Genomic DNA, 14,999 nt, shown 5'->3' with positions numbered 1-14,999 from the left:
GGGACTCCCCCAGTTACATGGGAGTAGGAGAAACAATAGGTTAGCTGAAAGCAGTTCTAATGTGTAGCGCCGGCTGAAAGCTCAGACTCAGGCACAAGGCACTGAGATGGCGCCTACACACCAATATTACAGCTACAAATACATTTGTTGGTTCAAGAATAAAATGTTAAATGGCAGAGGGAATTATTTGCTGTGTAACAGTGTCATTTAGAGATAAAAAGTGCCCCATAAATATCATGGCAGTGTCCCTTTAATAGTCACTAAGTCAATTTCCGTGGGTGACTGCAAACCAAAAAGAAAAATAAGTGAGCCTGGGTGCTTAATTGCTTAATCTGATAGAAGTTAGTGACAGGCAATTGATTCTCTAAGATGAGATTATTCACTGACTTGTTACAAACAGCAGCCATCGGCTCAGCAGAGCTTATCTGCAATAATCACTTCAGCAGCCATTAATCTGATCCCGCCGAGCCCAAGGGGCGGGAGATATGGGCTAAACGCCACTCTGGGGCCAGGAAGTCAAGTACTGACTGACCAGGGGCTCTATAAGGGCAGTCAGGGGCAAATATTGGGCTGAACTAATGTAAGGCAGAGGGATAAATGTTCATTGCATCAACATTAAGAGTTATACATTCTGTGCCCAGAATATTCCTTCTCTGTATGCTGATTATACATATTATTTACTTTTGACCAGAATCTGCACCACTCCCTATCTGTCCCAGTGCAGCTTGCCATGACAGCAGTGCCATAGCCCTTAGGCCCCATAGGGAGGGCCAGTCACACCCCACCCCCAGCACCCCTATCATCTCCGCTTAGGCGTTCCAGTCACACCCCACCCCAGCACCCCTATCATCTCCGCTTAGGCGTTCCAGTCACACCCCACCCCAGCACCCCTATCATCTCCGCTTAGGCGTTCCAGTCACACCCCAGCACCCCTATCATCTCCGCTTAGGCGTTCCAGTCACACCCCAGCACCCCTATCATCTCCGCTTAGGCGTTCCAGTCACACCCCAGCACCCCTATCATCTCCGCTTAGGCGCTCCAGTCACACCCCACCCCAGCACCCCTATCATCTCCGCTTAGGCGTTCCAGTCACACCCCAGCACCCCTATCATCTCCGCTTAGGCGTTCCAGTCACACCCCAGCACCCCTATCATCTCCGCTTAGGCGTTCCAGTCACACCCCAGCACCCCTATCATCTCCGCTTAGGCGTTCCAGTCACACCCCAGCACCCCTATCATCTCCGCTTAGGTGTTCCAGTCACACCCCAGCACCCCTATCATCTCCGCTTAGGCGCTCCAGTCACACCCCACCCCCAGCACCCCTATCATTTCCACTTAGGCGTTCCAGTCACACCCCTCCCCCAGCACCCCTATCATTTCCACTTAGGTGTTCCAGTCACACCCCACCCCCAGCACCCCTATCATCTCCACTTAGGCGTTCCAGTCACACCCCACCCCCAGCACCCCTATCATCTCCACTTAGGTGTTCCAGTCACACCCCACCCCCAGCACCCCTATCATCTCCACTTAGGCGTTCCAGTCACACCCCTCCCCCAGCACCCCTATCATCTCCACTTAGGCGTTCCAGTCACACCCCTCCCCCAGCACCCCTATCATCTCCACTTAGGTGTTCCAGTCACACCCCACCCCCAGCACCCCTATCATCTCCACTTAGGCGTTCCAGTCACACCCCACCCCCAGCACCCCTATCATCTCCACTTAGGTGTTCCAGTCACACCCCACCCCCAGCACCCCTATCATCTCCACTTAGGCGTTTCAGTCACACCCCACCCCCAGCACCCCTATCATCTCCACTTAGGCGTTCCAGTCACACCCCAGCACCCCTATTATCTCCGCTGAGGTGTTCCAGTCACACCCCAGCACCCCTATCATCTCCGCTTAGGCGTTCCAGTCACACCCCAGCACCCCTATCATCTCCGCTTAGGCGTTCCAGTCACACCCCACCCCAGCACCCCTATCATCTCCGCTTAGGCGTTCCAGTCACACCCCAGCACCCCTAACATCTCCGCTTAGGCGTTCCAGTCACACCCCAGCACCCCTATCATCTCCGCTTAGGCGTTCCAGTCACACCCCACCCCAGCACCCCTATCATCTCCGCTTAGGCGTTCCAGTCACAGTTTGCTTACACACGGCCTGAAGTTTATTTGGAAAGTCAATTCACTGTTTAACCACAAACCCACAGGATGAGGCGCCAAACCATGACATGATGTTCCTTTCCCAAACCACAGCACGTTTATATCTCCCATTATTCTTTCCTACAGAAACCACAGATTTCATACCGGCTTGTGAATCTGAACATAAAACCAGCAGTAACCTACAGACCTACAGTGTTTAAGGTTACAGGAAGTTGGCTGGCAGCCATTTTGTGTTCTTCCAGCACAGGAAATGGGCGCACAGTTGCTACAGAGCATAACTGAGATGCTTGAAATAATCTGTTTGTCACACATTAAATGCCCACAGGGGTGTTTTTATGGCAATTTTATGGTTTTCAGGAGGGCTGCCAAGACTGCCTGCTGGTTTTCCAAATTATGAAAACAGGGCAGGACCCTATTAGTAGTGATGAGCAAATCTGCCCGTGACTATTTATTTTGACGTGCGACTATTCTTCTGACGCCCGTGACTATTTATTTTGACGCGCGACTATTCTTTTGACGCCCACGGCTATTTATTTTGACGTGCAACTATTCTTCTGACGCCCACGACTATTTATTTTGACGCGCGACTATTCTTTTGACGCCCACGGCTATTTATTTTGACGTGCGACTATTCTTCTGACGCCCACGACTATTTATTTTGACGTGCGACTATTCTTTTGATGCCCACGACTATTTATTTTGACGTGCGACTATTCTTTTGATGCCCACGGCTATTTATTTTGACGCGCGACTATTCTTCTGACGCCCGTGACTATTTATTTTGACGTGCGACTATTCTTTTGACGCCCACGGCTATTTATTTTGACGTGCGACTATTCTTCTGACGCCCACGACTATTTATTTTGACGTGCGACTATTCTTCTAACGCCCGCGACTAATTATTTTGATGCGCGACTATTCTTTTGATGCCCGCCACTATTTATTTTGACGTGCGACTATTCTTTTGACGCCCACGGCTATTTATTTTGACGTGCGACTATTCTTCTGACGCCCACGACTATTTATTTTGACGTGCGACTATTCTTCTAACGCCCGCGACTAATTATTTTGATGCGCGACTATTCTTTTGATGCCCGCCACTATTTATTTTGACGTGCGACTATTCTTTTGACGCCCACGGCTATTTATTTTGACGTGCGACTATTCTTCTAACGCCCGCGACTAATTATTTTGATGCGCGACTATTCTTTTGATGCCCGCCACTATTTATTTTGACGTGCGACTATTCTTTTGACTCCCACAGCTATTTATTTTGACGCGTGACTATTCTTCTGACGCCCACGGCTATTTATTTTGACGTGCGACTATTCTTTTGACGCCCACGGCTATTTATTTTGACGTGCGACTATTCTTTTGATGCCCGCGACTAATTATTTTGATGCGCGACTATTCTTTTGATGCCCGCCACTATTTATTTTGACGTGCGACTATTCTTTTGACTCCCACGGCTATTTATTTTGACGCGTGACTATTCTTCTGACGCCCGTGACAATTTATTTTGACGAGTGACTATTCTTTTGATGTCCGCGACTAATTATTTTGATGCGCGACTATTCTTTTGATGCCCGCGACTATTCTTCTGACGCCCGTGACTATTTTTTTTGACGCGCGACTATTCTTTTGACGCCCACGACTATTTATTTTGACACACTTCTTTTGACGCGGGCGACAATTTTTGGACGCACAGAAAAATTTTTCATCCGTTTCGCAGAACAATCAGCCAATCAGCCCATCACTACCTATTAGATTGACATAACAATCGACCAATTGCCACCTCATAGCCACGATCCTGACATCACTGCCCCCACAGCTTCACCTGCCCCGCCCCATGATATCATCACCCGCCCCCTGTACGGAGTGAGGTGATACCCAAAAAGTTTTTTTGCAAAATGTCTTTCTCAGCTAATAGAATATATATATACAGTGGTTTTAGAATATTTGTATATGTAATTGCCACTGAAAGCAATGTCCATTTTACCTTTGCTGTTCCCTCTGCACTGCTGGTTCTGCCTTCTGAAAAATGTAACATAAGCTGATTAACACACGGCCTTGTGGGAACAGGAGCCTTGGTGGGAGGAGAGGTAACTTCTCCTACTTTGTTTCAAGAGTCAGAACCAGCAGTGTAGAAAGGGATAATACTGTTTTCAATTGCAATTCCATTTACAAATAACTTTAGGCACTGAAAATGTTTTCCTTGTCTTTCATCACACTGTAATATTATCACTTTATGGCATTTGCACACTGAATGGCTGCACTGTAGCCGACTCAGCCTGCAGCGGGCCCTGTGTATTAGCTCCGCAGTTTGAGGATTTATGTGTGTGCTGTTAGCCGCTAGCTTTAGGCTGTGACAGAAGTGATTATGTGCGGCTAACCCTAATGAGTGAGTGGAGACCAGTGGTTTGTGGCTTTGTGTATAAAAGAACAAATAACTCAGCAATGGTGGAATTTAATTACAGATATACAAGGCAAATGCTGGATAATGTTACGCAAACTATCAGGTTTCACATGAGTAATTTTAGAATCTCAATGAGAAATTGTTGTCAGATTTACTGTATTCATCTGGCCTCATGATATGATTTTTGTGGTACAGCGATGACTCTCACTGATTGATACATAACCGCCAGTGGCAGTTGTGGGCTGCAGAGCATTGCAGTTCTGATTGAGTCGATATAAACTGATTCCAATGACGCTTGAACTCTGATTAAGCTGATAACAAATAGCAATATACACACTGTGTGGTTGGAAAACACCGCAGTCTTTCCCAAAAATGTTAGGGAAAGTGTAAATTTGTGGCACATGATTAGGCCTGCGGGGGGATTCCTAGTGCAGATAGGGTTAATTTTCCCTCTCAGTAGGCCAGGGTCGGAGGGCTCCGGCGGCCCAGACCCAATCCCCGCAGGGCACTATACCGAGCTGCCGGTCTCTCTCCCGCCTCTCCCTACACGCTGACCGTAAGTTTAATTTAGTGGTGACATCAACTGCCATTCCAGCATCAAGGTTCCTGCTCACCTCCTCATAAAAGGCGACTAAATTAGTCTGGCAAGATCTGTTACGCATAAAACCATGCTGGCACAAACTAATAGTATTGTGAACTGCAACGTATTCAACTACCCTATCCCTTATTACCCCTTCCAAAAGTTTTCCTACTACTGATGTCAGACTAACAGGCCTATAGTTTTCAGGCTGAGAACGGGATCCCTTTTTAAATAACGGCACCACATTAGCAATCCGCCAGTCTCTCGGCACCATGCCAGACCTCGATGAATCCTGAAAAATTAAGTGAAGGGGTTTGGCAATCACAGCGCTCAGCTCATTTAATACCCTGGGATGAATCCCATCCGGCCCTGGACCTTTGTTTACCTTTACATGTTCAAGTCTCTTTTGAATTTCCTCCCGAGTGACCCACGCGCCAGTAGCTAAATTACTAGCACTGGGCATATTACAAGGGAAGCCTTCATTATCTGGCTCCTCAGATGTATAGACAGATGAAAAATAAGAGTTCAAAATTTCAGCTTTTTCCCCGTTCTCATCAACCAACTTACCCCCCCGTGATAATAAAGTTCCCACCCCTTCTTGCTTCATTTTTTTACTATTCACATAATTAAAAAATAATTTAGGATTCTTTTTACTCCTAGCAGCAATATCCCTTTCCATCTCTATTTTAGCTTGCCTGATAGCTTTTTTGCTGCTTTATTTGCTTCCTTGTACCTGATGAAAGTCCCTGCTGCCCCAGCTAACTTGAATGCCCTAAAAGCACGTTTTTTCTTACCAACCTCGACAATAACACTTTTATTCAGCCATAAAGGTTTTGCTTTGCGCTGCCTCTCCTTGCTTACAAGGGGGATATACTGTTGTGTATACCTACAAAGCAATGTTTTAAAGATGTTCCATTTTCCTTCTGTGCCTAACCCCATGAAAAGCCTTTCCCAGTTGACACATTGCAGAGATGCCCTTATACTGGCAAAGTCTGCACGTCTAAAATTGAGCGTTTTAGTTACTCCCTTATAGAGCTGTCTCTGCAGCATTATCTCAAAGGAGACCATGTTGGGATCACTGTTCCCCAAATGCTCACCCACACAAATGTTAGAGATAAGTTCAGTATTATTAGATATTACCAGGTCCAAAATAGAGTCATTCCTAGTGGGTTCTTGAACTGCCTGAAATAAAAAGTTGTCATTTAGCACATTTACAAACCTACTAGCTGTTTCTGACTTAGCCACCCCATTACTCCAGTCAGTGCCGGATAATTAAAGTCCCCCATAATAACAACTTGACCCAGTTTTGAAGCCTCCTCCATTTGCAACAATAGCTGGGCCTCATCCCCCTCATCTATACGGGGTGGTTTATAGCATACACCAGTGCTGTCCAACTGGCGGCCCGCGACCCCCCTCTGTGTGGCCCCCCACCTGTCTGGCTGCTTTGATGGCTTACTCTTGTGTAAGCTTTAAATGGTATCAGTACTGAGATTAACTGCCCCCCCTGCATGGTTCTCACCTCAGATTCAGGCTGTAATCAGGCTGTATTGTTTAAATATGTAATCCCCTGTGTTGTTCACACCTTTTAATCTCTGCATTGTTCCCCCCTGCAGTGTTCACACCTCAGGCTCAGGCTGTAATCACCCATATTGTTCCCATGTTCACACCTCAGGAGCAGTAGAAACCCACAAATAATCCCTGCACACTACAAAAAGAACATATACTGAGGTGGTACTGCAATTAAAAAGTTTTTTAATATATAGTTATTGTGCAGACTGTAGGAGCAGTGCCAGCATTGTGTCACTGTAGGCTGCCTGTGTGCCATACACACAGGCATCATAGGGCAAGCAGAGTATGGCACACACAGACAGGGTAGGGAAGGCAGAGTATGGCACACACAGGCAGAGTATGGCACACACAGGCCAAGTATGGCACAAACCAGCCAAGAATGGCAAACACAGTGAAAGTATGGCACATGCAGGCAGGGTAGGGAAGGCAGAGTATGGCACACACAGGCAGGGTAGGGAAGGCAGAGTATGGCACACACAGGCAGGGTAGGGAAGGCAGAGTATGGCACACACAGGCAGGGTAGGGAAGGCAGTGTCATTCTGTGGCTACTAAAGCAAATAAAGTGCTGTCTTGTATAAAAAAGGGCATTGACTCAAGGGATGAGAACATTATTTTGCCCCTTTATAGGTCCCTGGTAAGGCCTCACCGTGAGTATGCAGTGCAGTTTTGGGCTCCAGTCCTTAAGAAGGATATTAATGAGCTGGAGAGAGTGCAGAGACTGCAACTAAACTGGTAAAGGGGATGGAAGATTTAAACTATGAGGTTAGACTGTCGAGGTTGGGATTGTTTTCTCTGGAAAAGAGGCGCTTGCGAGGGGACATGATTACTCTGTACAAGTACATTAGAGGGGATTATAGGCAGTTGGGGGATGTTCTTTTTTCCCATAAAAACAATCAGCGCACCAGAGGCCCCCCCTTTAGATTAGAGGAACGGAGCTTCCATTTGAAGCAGCGTAGGGGGTTCCTCACGGTGAGGGCAGTGAGGTTATGGAATGCCCTTCCTAGTGATGGGGTAATGGCAGATTCTGTTAATGCCTTTAAGAGGGGCCTGGATGAGTTCTTGATCAATCAGAATACCCAAGGCTATTGTGATACTAATACCTACAGTTAGTACTAGTGGTTGTATTTATAGTTTATGTATGTGAGTGTATAGATTGGTAGGTGTGGGTTAGGTGTGCTGGGTTTACTTGGATGGGTTGAACTTGATGGACACAGGTCTTTTTTCAACCCTATGTAACTATGTAACTATGTAACTATGTAGAGTATGGCATACACAGGCAGGGTAGGGAAGGCAGAGTATGGCACACACAGGCAGGGTAGGGAAGGCAGAGTATGGCATACACAGGCAGGGTAGGGAAGGCAGAGTATGGCACACACAGGCAGGGTAGGGAAGGCAGAGTATGGCATACACAGGCAGGGTAGGGAAGGCAGAGTATGGCACACACAGGCAGGGTAGGGAAGGCAGAGTATGGCATACACAGGCAGGGTAGGGAAGGCAGAGTATGGCACACACAGGCAGGGTAGGGAAGGCAGAGTATGGCACACACAGGCAGGGTAGGGCAGGCAGAGTATGGCACACACAGGCAGGGTAGGGCAGGCAGAGTATGGCAGGTTTTTGCTGTACTACAACCATTAATATGGGTATGGCCATGTGATAACATGGGTGTGGTTTCAAGTAGGTGCGGTTTCAAAAAGGGGAGTGGTCAAAACTGGCTTCCATTATCGGCCCTCCACCACGTAGGTCGGAAAAATTCCGGCCCTCGGTACAACAGAAGTTGGACAGCACTGGCATACACCAATGATCATTTTCTTTGTGACCTTCAGCCCTACTGAAATTTCTACCCAAAGAGATTCGACGTTTTCATTGGTAATGTCTTTATTACATGGCTTTAAATCTGACTTTACGTAAAGACAAACCCCTCCACCCTTTTTAATCTCTCTGTCCCTCCTAAAAAGTGTATAACCATTTAAATTCACAGCCCAGTCGCATTTATCATCCCACCAGGTCTCAGTGATACCTATTAAATCATAATTTTCAATACATGCAATAGCTTGCAGCTCCCCTAATTTACCCGACAAGCTACGCGCATTAGCCAGCATGCAGCGGAGATTTTTACTTCTCCCTCTGATGTTACATTAGCTAAGGGAGAATTAGAGCTAAGGCAATTATGAGACTGCTTTCCTTGTAACGGAAGCTCCTTATCTGATAAACTATATGCCCCACTCACTCCTCCCCCACAACCCTTTGCTAGTCCCCCTACCCCGTCTACACTAATTTTCCCATGGAATTCTAGCTCACCCACCCCCCCTTGTCTAGTTTAAACACTCCTCCAACCTCTTAACCATTCTCTCCCCTAGCACAGCAGACCCCCTTCCATTGAGGTGCAATCCGTCAGGGCTGTATAGATTGTACCCCAAGGAAAAGTCACCCCAGTGCTCTAGGAACCCAAACCCTTCCTTCCTACACCAAGACTTTAGCCACGCATTTAGCTCCCTAAGCTCCCGCTGTCTCCCTAAACTTGCACGTGGCACCGGCAAAATTTCCGAAAAAATGACATTGGAGGACCTTTGCCTAATCTTAGAGCCTAGATCCCTGAACTCACTCTTTAAGGTCCCCCACCTACCGTTCATTTTGTCGTTAGTACCGATATGTACCAAGACAGCCGGGTCATGCCCAGCCCCTCCCAATAATGTGTCGACCCGATCAACCACATGCCGAACCCTGGCACCAGGAAGACAGCAAACTGTCCGGTTGAAGCGATCCGCTCGACAGATTACCCTGTCCACTTTCCTAATGATCGAATCCCCTATAACCACCATCTGTTTAGGCCTAGCTCTGCTCTCCTCCCCACCACTACTAGTGAAACTGGTCTCCCGGCTGTTAGAGAGATCAGCCTCATCAAGAACCGCCAGTCCAGAGTTCACACTCCCATCTTCTTCACACAATCTGGCAAATCTGTTGGGATGCGCAAACCCTGGAGCAGCCTCCCTTTTCCTTTTCCCCACACTCGATTTTCTAACTGTCACCCAGCTTACTGCCCTATCATCCTTTTGCTGCTCCCCTCCCCCCCTACTATCTGACCCCACTAGTTCTTGTTCAGTTAACAAGAGACCCCTCTCAAGATTGTTGATTGAACGCAGTGTTGCAACGTGTTCCTCTAGTGCTCTAACGCGAGCCTCTAAAGTGGCAATTCGCTCACATCCACAACAGAGGTGGCACTTTGGAACTGTTGTTCCACAACTGCATACATGCGGCAGCCTGGCACTGTGTCAGCCCTTCAATGTTGCTACCACTCATACTCCCAGTTACAAGAACTGTTAAACAAAAATAGGTGTAAGGACTTGTAGTAAATACCTTGTTTTACCTTGTTTTTAACTCCCTTAGTGTTTAACTCCCTGAGTTTATAACTCCACTTACAGAGCCCCCACTTAACTCCTGAGTTTATAACTCCACTTACAGAACCCCCACTTAACTCCTGAGTTTATAACTCCACTTACAGAACCCCCACTTAACTCCTGAGTTTATAACTCCACTTACAGAGCCCCCACTTAACTCCTGAGTTTATAACTCCACTTACAGAACCCCCACTTAACTCCTGAGTTTATAACTCCACTTACAGAACCCCCACTTAACTCCTGAGTTTATAACTCCACTTACAGAGCCCCCACTTAACTCCCTGAGTTTATAACTCCACTTACAGAGCCCCCACTTAACTCCTGAGTTTATAACTCCACTTACAGAACCCCCACTTAACTCCTGAGTTTATAACTCCACTTACAGAACCCCCACTTAACTCCTGAGTTTATAACTCCACTTACAGAGCCCCCACTTAACTCCCTGAGTTTATAACTCCACTTACAGAACCCCCACTTAACTCCTGAGTTTATAACTCCACTTACAGAGCCCCCACTTAACTCCCTGAGTTTATAACTCCACTTACAGAACCCCCACTTAAAGAGCAATCACTTACAGAGCCCCTACCACCAGAGCAAGCTCCACTGGAGTGCCTGTGGTTCTATTTATGCAGTCTGTAAAGGTGAACTAATCAAACCCCACCCTCCTCAAGCTGAGGGTAATTACAAGGGAATGTAACCTGCTGTAAGCCTATGGATCCCACAAACTTTGTAAATTAGCTCCAAAAACAACAATTACTTATGAAAAAAATAAATAAAACCCAACAGTTAAAAAAACACAATGGTTTTGATAAAGTTAGTAAAGAATACTTATCCCTTTTTAGTTGAAATGAAAGCAAGTTGATTCAACCAGCCACCAGCCTGTTAGTCAGTGCAGCGTTTCTGTGAGTGCTTATGGCTGTATTTACATAGACCTTTCTGATAAAGCTTACTGAGTTTTTACCTTTCACCTTGGAAGATGTAACATTCAGGTTAGTTGGAAAGTCCCCCTGAGCTTTCACATCATTTAGGCTGATATCCCATGGATAGAAAGATTTCGCTCAGCAATAGACACGATTAAATAACCTGCCAATAAATCATTATAATACACATCCTTGGGAGACAGTATTTATTTCTGTATATATAACTATGCCTGTGAAGGTTTCCTTTACATGTTATTCCTGTTCACCTATAGATACTATAAAGCAATGAATTGCACATTGGGGGGGGGGGGGGTTAGTAAATGACACAATTAACAGAGAAAAAATTTGCTTTAAACATCACTGAGGGCTTGAAGCAATGAGTGTCAGGGGACGTGTCTGTTTTGTTTGGTAACTGCGCCATCTGCTGGCGGGTTCTACATTGTGCTCTCTATGTAGGCAGTAATGCCCATGCAATTACCCACACAAACACAAGGCTGCAGGGAATGTAACACACAATGTTTATCCCAACTTGGCACCCATAACAGACAGGGCTCTTTCTCACACACAGAGCAGCAGATGCTAATTCCACCGAACAGATGAACCCACCTCTATACACAGTTAGTCCCAAGTAATCACACAAACTGCCCTCTGTTCCCTTCCACCTTCAGCCCCCGGTACCCTTCCTCAGGGGGACCCCACACAGAGCCCAATGGTACCAGACTCGCCGGGTGCTCTTGGGTCCCTCTCGACAACCTCTTGGGCATCAGCTTGGAGCACAGCAGGGTCCTCCCTATACCCTGAACTACACATTTGGGCCCTAACTTGCCGGGTACCCGCTGGGCTGCTAACCCCTTCTCACTCCTTGGTGGGGCGCGTGCTGCACAAAAACTAACCCTACCCTGGCTACTCTAACAATACTCACATCTGGTGCCCCCCTTCCTGCCTGCTTTTCCCTCCTGTCTCCCGTGCCCTCAGGCCCCCGTCCTGCTGCTGCAGGTGTTTTCCATTGGCCATAGACAGCCACACCCTGTCCTACTCTCCTTTGTATACCCTCTAGCTACACCCTACTGGAACTTCTAGGCTTTTCCCAGGTACAGGTATGGGATCCCTTATCCAGAAACCCATTATCCAGAAAGTTCCAAATTACGGAAAGGCCATCTCCCATAGACTCCATTATAAGCAAATAATTTCAATTTTATAAAATGTTTTCTTTTTTCTCTGTAATAGTCAAACAGAACCTTGTACTTGATCCCAACTAAGATATAATTACCCCTTATTTGGGGCAGAACAGCCCTATTGGGTTTATTTAATGGTTAAATGATTCCCTTTTCTCTGTAATAATAAAACAGTACCTGTACTTGATCCCAACTAAGATATAATTACCCCTTATTGGGGCAGAACAGCCCTATTGGGTTTATTTAATGGTTAAATGATTCCCTTTTCTCTGTAATAATAAAACAGTACCTGTACTTGATCCCAACTAAGATATAATTACCCCTTATTGGGGCAGAACAGCCCTATTGGGTTTATTTAATGGTTAAAGGATTCCCTTTTCTCTGTAATAATAAAACAGTACCTGTACTTGATCCCAACTAAGATATAATTACCCCTTATTGGGGCAGAACAAGCCTATTGGGTTATTGAATATTTAAATGATTTTTAGCAGACTTAAGTTATGGAGATCCAAATTACAGAAAGATCTCTTTTCCGGAAAACCCCAGGTCCCAAGCATTCTGGATAACAGGTCCTATACCTGTACTAAAACTACAACTAAAACTACTTAACCTATCCTGACCTTATCCAATACTACCACCTAGTGGCCAAATAAACACACACACAATCATAGCCAGGTCTGTTTCACTCCACACACACAAATAGAGTTGCCCCCGTGCCGGAGTAACACAACTCAGTTAAGGAAATGCTCAGTTAATTGGAAAATATCAGGGCCAGTATAACTGCAACTCCCAGCAGACAAGGGTCGGGCACAGCAGAAAGGGTATAGGACCCAGGGATATAAATGTAAGCAGCCAGACGTTGTGGCAGAGAGAGGGCTCAATGCCATGGCCTAATGTTGGGTGGCAAAACAGACACAATCAAAAGGCCTGCTAGTCTGATGTCTCAAGGGGAAAAACAGAGAAGGAAGAGCTGATATTACCCAGAAGAGAAGAGGATAAAATAAAAAAATAAAATAAAGGGCAAGTACCATGGAACAGGACCAAATAATGTTCAATTGTTATCCTATTTTTAACCCAATGCAATTTCCCCAGCAGCTGCCAACGTTTCTACTTGGCTTTCTTCCTGGCAGGACGGAGACCCAAGCACAAACAATGACTGTTTGGATCTTACAATCAGAATTTAAGAGTATATACACAAGTATATGTTGTACACATGACCAACATAGGGCCTCACTGGCCGTCAGGCCACACAGGGATTATATAGTGTGTAACACTCTGCCAAAAGCCCAATAGAGTTCAGCAACAAAGATTGTGATACAAAAGGAAATTAGAAGGAGAATAAAACACTTCTAAATCTATTATTTTGAATACAAATTGCACAGCGCAAAGCTCAACAACCAGTTGTAGTGTTATAGTGTCCTATACCCCCACCTAGTGGTCACAGTGCTTCATTAAAAAAAAACAAAAAATTCAATTTCATCAATATCAGTTGCATGTCTGAAAGTGAAGTGATCCCCCGTGTACCTCTTGGCATAACCATATTTACTCATTTTCCCATAGTGAATCTAAATTTCCCCAAAAAATTCAGTCCTATTACCCATGTGCTCCTATTTTGTACATATTTGCTACCCCAAGGGTATGGACAGGAGCAAAATAAGTAAGAAAACATTCTCAAATGTTGTCACTTTTGATCACATTGTCCTCTTTTTCATAACCTTCTCCAAAATGCTCTATTGGCAGGTCAGCAAGAACCCAACATGTAGGACCTAGAACCTTCCAGATAGCTTTGTACTTACAATGATGGCTAACCTATCAATATAGGCCTTGCACCATTTGACCCTTGTTTCTTACATTTGTACACTGGGGAAGCGGGACTGGCCCACTAAGATATTAGGAGTGGGCGCTAGATCCTCCTGCCTATCCATTTAGCCTAAATTTCCTGCCATCATGAATCACTGACCCACTTAGAACTCTAGAACCCTGTACAAGTACTTGTATCAAAATGTGCCCCTTGAACTTTCATATACAACAGTCATTCCAGATAAGGGTTGAGACAGCTAAGAGCCGGTCCTGTTTTGCAGTTGGGAGCGGAAACTATTTCCATATCCAGGTCAATGCATTTTCCTGGTAGCTCAGTAGCTGGGAATGGGTATCAGGGGTCTCTAGTCTATAAAAAGGTAAGTCATTATGTGCTAGGTCTCTTTCTTTGGACCCCACTTGCTGGAGAGGTTGGTTGGTGCCAGAACAGCCTGAGGTGGAGCTGTCTCAGTAGGAGTAGTCAATTTGTAATAATTCACCCAAGGAGTGAGAGGCAGGATCAGTGTAGTTAGTAGAGCAGCCAGAAGCTCCATCGAGGAGACCAGTAAGGGACGGTACCCTGGGTGTCACCCACCAGTATAGGGACTCATGGTCAGGCCCAGGGATAGAGAATGAGAATATAAGAGTATAAGTGAGTACTACCCCTGTACATTGCCCTGTGTTACATCATCAAGTGAATAACAATGCCTGAAATATCCATGACATGACAACTGTACCATCTGAAAAGAACCACCATAGAGATTGTGTAAAACATCATTTGTTGGCGTCCAACTTACTGTGAGATCAAGTTCTGTGTGTGAGAGTCCCATGTCACTACCGGAAGTTGCAATTTGCCAGCCAAGTCTCAGGTAAGCCATCTTAAAGTAATACAGAGTAATAGTACCCCATAGACAGAGTAGTGTTACTCACTGATGGAATGTACTAGGCTATACCCTCACACTGTCTTTATAATGGAAGATAAAGGCTAATAC

The sequence above is a fragment of the Xenopus tropicalis genome, chromosome 7 (genome assembly GCF_000004195.4).
Source record: "Xenopus tropicalis strain Nigerian chromosome 7, UCB_Xtro_10.0, whole genome shotgun sequence".
NCBI lineage: Eukaryota > Metazoa > Chordata > Amphibia > Anura > Pipidae > Xenopus > Xenopus tropicalis.
Note: the sequence above shows the minus strand (reverse complement) of the source record.